A 5,576-nucleotide genomic window follows, 5' to 3' on the forward strand; every position below is an offset into this window, starting at 1 on the left:
AACACCTTTATTCTTTTTAAGTCAAAGTAGGTAGTTACAACTCTCCAACCATCAAAGACAGGGATTGACGAGGGATAGACTCAGTACAGATTGTCATTGTTTTATTTATCCTACTGAACAGAATAATGAGAGCAGGATAGTCAGCCTTGGTCCTAGTGAAGAACACAGGCATACAGTGTCATGTGAAAAAGTCAACTATCTAATGAAAAAGCGATTGAGTACAGGCCATGGGTTGAAGGTTGACAGTCAGAGTACCAAAATCAGCTTCATTGGCTAGGCACGTTTCTCAGTCCCTTTTGTGCTCAGAGGAGGAACATCCAGGCGTGACTGTTAATGTTCAATGTGTGTAGTACATTACACACAGAGCCAGTGATGCTGACAGGACCAGAAGTAATTGACCTGTTATAGATTACAAGACAAACTCATGATTTGTCACTTCAGGTGGAGGGGCCTATGAAAGTCATGCCAGGTGCTCATGATAGATCAGTGTCAATATTCTTGATTATGCCTGTGAGTAAACCTGTTTCATTTTTGTATACATTCACTAAATTGTATATCTAACAGAAGATTCATCCGCCTTTAGGTAATGATGGCTGGTACAAAAGTAATTTTTCTCTAAATTTTTTTTCAGTGATGCTTGATATTTTCCTAGTAATGAAGATCAAGAAAAAAAATGTTGGAATAATATATTTAACATGCTGGACATTGCTTTATTAAAATATTATATTTGTAGAGAAAATGAGTAGAATGATATTATATGATGAAAAAGCAAATGAGACTTATTTGTCATCTTTCAAACATTTATGCCCTACTAGTTTGAGAAATTTTTTCTTTCTGTGTCTGGAACCTTCTGGTGCTACTCTTTCATTTCATGTCACTGCTTTATTTTGTATTTTGAGGAGCAATAAGCTCAGTCCAGTGATCTGCTCCAACCAGCCTTTTCTCACTCTCCATACTGTAGAGGAACTATCTACTTGATGGGTTCGAACAGTTTGGGGCCCAGAAAATATTTTCTCTCTCTCTATAAATTCCACTTTTTAGTCCATACTTATTGTCTAATGAACCTATCTCCTTCAACTCATAATGATATCTGGAAACAAGTAAGACATATTTCTTGTTTTTTATTAATGCATATTCTGAGGACACACATGTAAAATAATTATGTAGATGACATTGTTGTCATAATTCACTAGTTCTTCCACTTAAAATTCCCTAATTAATTTGAGATGAAGTACATATTTTCAAAATCCCACCCAAGGGGAGTTCATTATTGTATGTACACCACCATGTAGGGGGGCATTTGTAATATGGGTATGTAGTTTGAAGTTTGATCATGCGTTTAATCATTTAAATCTAATCACTGAAGTTTGTTTTTCTAAATTAATCAGATGGCTGCTTTTTAAAAGTATAAATGCTATCTCAGAAGTTTATCCCCACAAGATAAATTACTAAGGTAAACTGTCCAGGAGTAAGAGAAAAGGAAAATTTTATGTTACTATGGGATATACTAATATTTTTCTGTAGGTCTCAAACATGGTCTGATGGAGGTAGAAACAGTCATTGTTGATGACTATTGATGTGATTTGTAGAGTTTGTTCAGCCTGACCTAGCAAAAAAGAAAGCATTCTTGTTTCTCATCTTGAGAAGGGAGCTGGTTATTAGGGACCAGAATAGAGTAAGAAGTCATGGAGAACCATAAAGGTGATGCTACTATTATCCCAGTCATTCAGAATTGAAACCTTGGAGTTCTTCGAGTTCTAACTATTTTTCTCCTCCTTCTCACCCCTATGTCTAGTAGATCAAGTTCTACTGAGTCTAACATTTCCATTGCTGTCACCTTTGAGTAGAAGTTATTGTTTTATTCCTAAAATACTCATGGTAGTAGAAACTTCTTAATGGTCTGCCAGGCTGAGTCACTTCCTCTTTGAGCTCATCCTGTTTCCCCATTCTCTGTCACATAAAATCCTGACTCTTCAGTGTGTGTTCTTCTATATTATTCCCAGTCATCTTTCACTATTGTACTTTTCCTGCTCTTTCTTACGTTTATGCCTATGCCTGGGCCATTCCCTCTACCTGGAATGGTCCAGCTCTACATCTAATCATTTAAGGTACTTGCTCAAAGGCCAGCTCACAAAAATCATCTCCTCAGAAAACTTTCTGATCACCCAAGAAAGAAATTTACCTTCTGTCTCTGAACTCCTGAACCTTTGTACTACTTGATGCTTTAATATTTGGTGATGAATTTTAAGTGCCTTGAGTTCATGGACTATGCCACATATGTTTTTATTTCTTACAATATCTAGTAGATTGCTTTATACATTGTATGAATTTAGTTGATAATGTTAAATGTATAAATTAATGTTTAATTGGTTTATGATTGGCTCTTTGTTTCTCTGAATGTGATTGCTAATTGTTTAGTCCGGTGTTTTTTTTATCTTTTTTTCATAGTCATCCTCCCTAAAGAATCTTTTTACAAATTTTTGTCTAATTGTCCTTCCGTGGAATATTATTTCCACAAGTAAACCATATTTATGTTTATGTAGTGTATGTATATCTATGTGTTATGCATAAAAAACCTAAGATTTTTTTTACACATCAAGAACTAACTTTTGCCCTTTTACAAGCAACATTGCTTCCTTCGAAGATGCATGTTTAATTTTTTTGTTGAAAACTGTTATCATTTGCAACAAGAAAATCTTGCAGAATTTATGAGGTTGCAGAAGAATGATGGAATTGAGATGTGTTTGGAAGAGGTGAGATGGTACCTTTGTTTATTGAGCATCCACCAATTTGCCAAACACCATGCTATGTATTTTGTGTATATTATTTCATTAAATCTCCTAAAAGCCCTACCAAATAAATAGCACTATTCTGCTCTACTTGTGACAGATTACCCACCGTCTCTTATAATTTCTGTCTCTGTTAATATTCACTAAATAATATTTTTCTTTTTGATATTTCTTCATATCATCATGAGTAGTAATTTTCAGTCTGCTAGTGTGCCTTAGGAAAGTACAGTACCTGTGCTGGCTCTTCCTCCTTTAAACTACAGACACCGCATATGTATCAGAATTACATTTATGGGATTCAAGTTTCATTTTTTGTGCATGAAGGAAAGTGAGTTCTACTTCCCTAATAAAATTTTAAAACTACTCTCCTGGTATAATTTTTCTCCATTTGATATTACAGATGACAATCTGAGTCTCTGAGAGGTTAGATTTCTTGCCTCTGGTCACATATTAATTCAGCTGCAGGATGGATGTAGATTCCAAATTCTTCTTACTCAGGGGACAAATTAATTACTTAAGAAAGAGAGTTTACATTTGCTCTAAGGTATTTTGTTAAGTCTATTTAGATCTTATGGTAACTGTTTATTAACTATAATATGTCTTTGAATTTGACTAATCTTACATAGTCTTTTGATTGCTAAGATTTAGTACTGTATTAGTCTGTTTCTGTTGCTTGTAACAAAATACATGGAACTGGGTGGTTTATAAAGAAAACAAAATTTATTGCTTACAGTTTCAGAGGCTGGGAAGTCCAAAGTCTGAGGAACACATCTGGTGAGGGTCTTGGTGCTGGTGACAGTGATGGCATGGTATCACATTGTGAAGTGGCAGAGCAGAGAAGAGCAAAAGAGACTCTCCTCTCTTTTCTTTTAAAGCCCTCAGAACCACGCCCCTGACCACCATTGTTAACCCATTCACTAGGCATGGTCCTACAATCTAATCACCTCTTCAAGGCCCTACCTTCCAATTACCATAATAGGATTTTCCACCCTCAACGTAATTCAATCCACTTAAAGTACTTACTCCAAAATGAAATCTATTACTTGATTTATTCTGGTGAGGACTTTTATTTTCCCTTACCATGAGTGAGTCACTCAGCTAATGGCAATGTTCTGCACAGTACATAATGTAAATGAACCATGATTTTGACATTTTTACTACACAGTAGTATTTATTAAAATACCATTAATAAAATTAAGTAATGCTTAGTTATATTTTATATAATATATGTTTATTTTGGTATGTTTGTGTATGTTTTAGGTATAGGGTCTTAAAGATTATTATTTTATATTTGCTAGAATCTGGCTTCCACATGGTTTCTTTCTATTTTGAAAGGTCATGCAGAATAAAAACATGACTCAGTAATATTTCCACTTTTGTTGTTAAGAAGTCCATAATTAATTTTCTGATGTACACATTTAAAATAGTGATATACTAATTTTTGATTACACGAGTTTAATAATGCAAAGGAGATAATTAGTTGAATGAATAGATGTGTTATGAAAAGGGTGAATAAAATGGATTTTCTTGGTTCATTTTTCTCTTCCCCTTTTCCCCTTTTATTTCTCCATCTGCCCAATTTCCTCACCTTACAACTCACAAATATAAGTTATCATCATCTCCTCTGAGTACCAGGAAGAGCATTTTACTTACTCTCAAGGAAAATATATCCTTCTTCCTTATTCTAGAGTTGTCTGTGTACTTGTTTGATCTCCCCTACTAGATCCTAAGCCATCAAAAACCAGAGCCTGCAACAGCTTCATTTTTCTGTTCCCTCTTTCTCTCATAGTTATGGCATGTGGCCTGAGATTTGATGAACTAATGGATGGACAGAGGCTTGGTGAGGTGGTTTCCTTCATTTGACTTTCACTGCTCTCAGAATAGAAAATGGTACTTCCCACTTCTCCCATTCTTCTCCAACTTGTTAGGTTGAGAAAATGAGAAGATGCCATTTTAATGTAATAGTCTGCCATTGCTGCTAACAAGGGTACTGATTACTTCTAATTGCAGTGGCCGCTTTTAGGATGTTGGCTCTTCTTCATTAAGATTATAACCAGCAACTTAGCACACATAGGTCATGACATCAGCTGTTAGATGGTAGCAACTTCTGATCTCTATCCATCTGGATTAGATTCAACCTGGTGACCTAGAGGTGAATATCAATCCCTTGAGTCATCACTTCCTCAAGAAAAGAACATTCATTTTCTCCCCAACTCAGACATTTATGATTGCTTTTAATATCTCCCCACTGTCACCATGTTTGAGAAGTGAAATTTTATATACTAATATCCACTTTGATCTTATAAAGGTTTATTGATGTGTTTAGAAGCAAGTAATATATATTTTTTCGCAAAGCATATCTTAATAGGTAGTAAAGAATATTCTTCATTGTATTATGTGCAATGCAGACATTTCATGGTAGAATGAATGAATGGTCAGTGTCAAATGGAGCATTTTAGAGTGCTAAAGAAATAGAACCAAACTTTTTCACAATAAAATGCAATACATTTAGGGAATCTCTTTTTTTTATTATTATTTTTATTTTGTCAATATACAATGTAGTTGATTATTGTGTCCCATCACCGAAACCTCCCTCCCTCCTCCCTCTCCCCCCTCCCACCCAGGTGTGTCCCCTCCATTTTCTTGTTGTAAGAACTTAAAAAAAAAGTTGTGGTTGTTATATCTTCCTCTCCCCACCTCCCGGATTTTTTTTTTTGTTGTTGTTGTTGTTTGTTTGTTTTTTTTTGTGTGTGTGAGTGTGTGTGTGTGTGTGTGTGTGTGTGTGTG

The sequence above is a fragment of the Galeopterus variegatus genome, unplaced genomic scaffold (genome assembly GCF_000696425.1).
Source record: "Galeopterus variegatus unplaced genomic scaffold, G_variegatus-3.0.2 Scaffold12731, whole genome shotgun sequence".
In the NCBI taxonomy this organism is placed as follows: domain Eukaryota; kingdom Metazoa; phylum Chordata; class Mammalia; order Dermoptera; family Cynocephalidae; genus Galeopterus; species Galeopterus variegatus.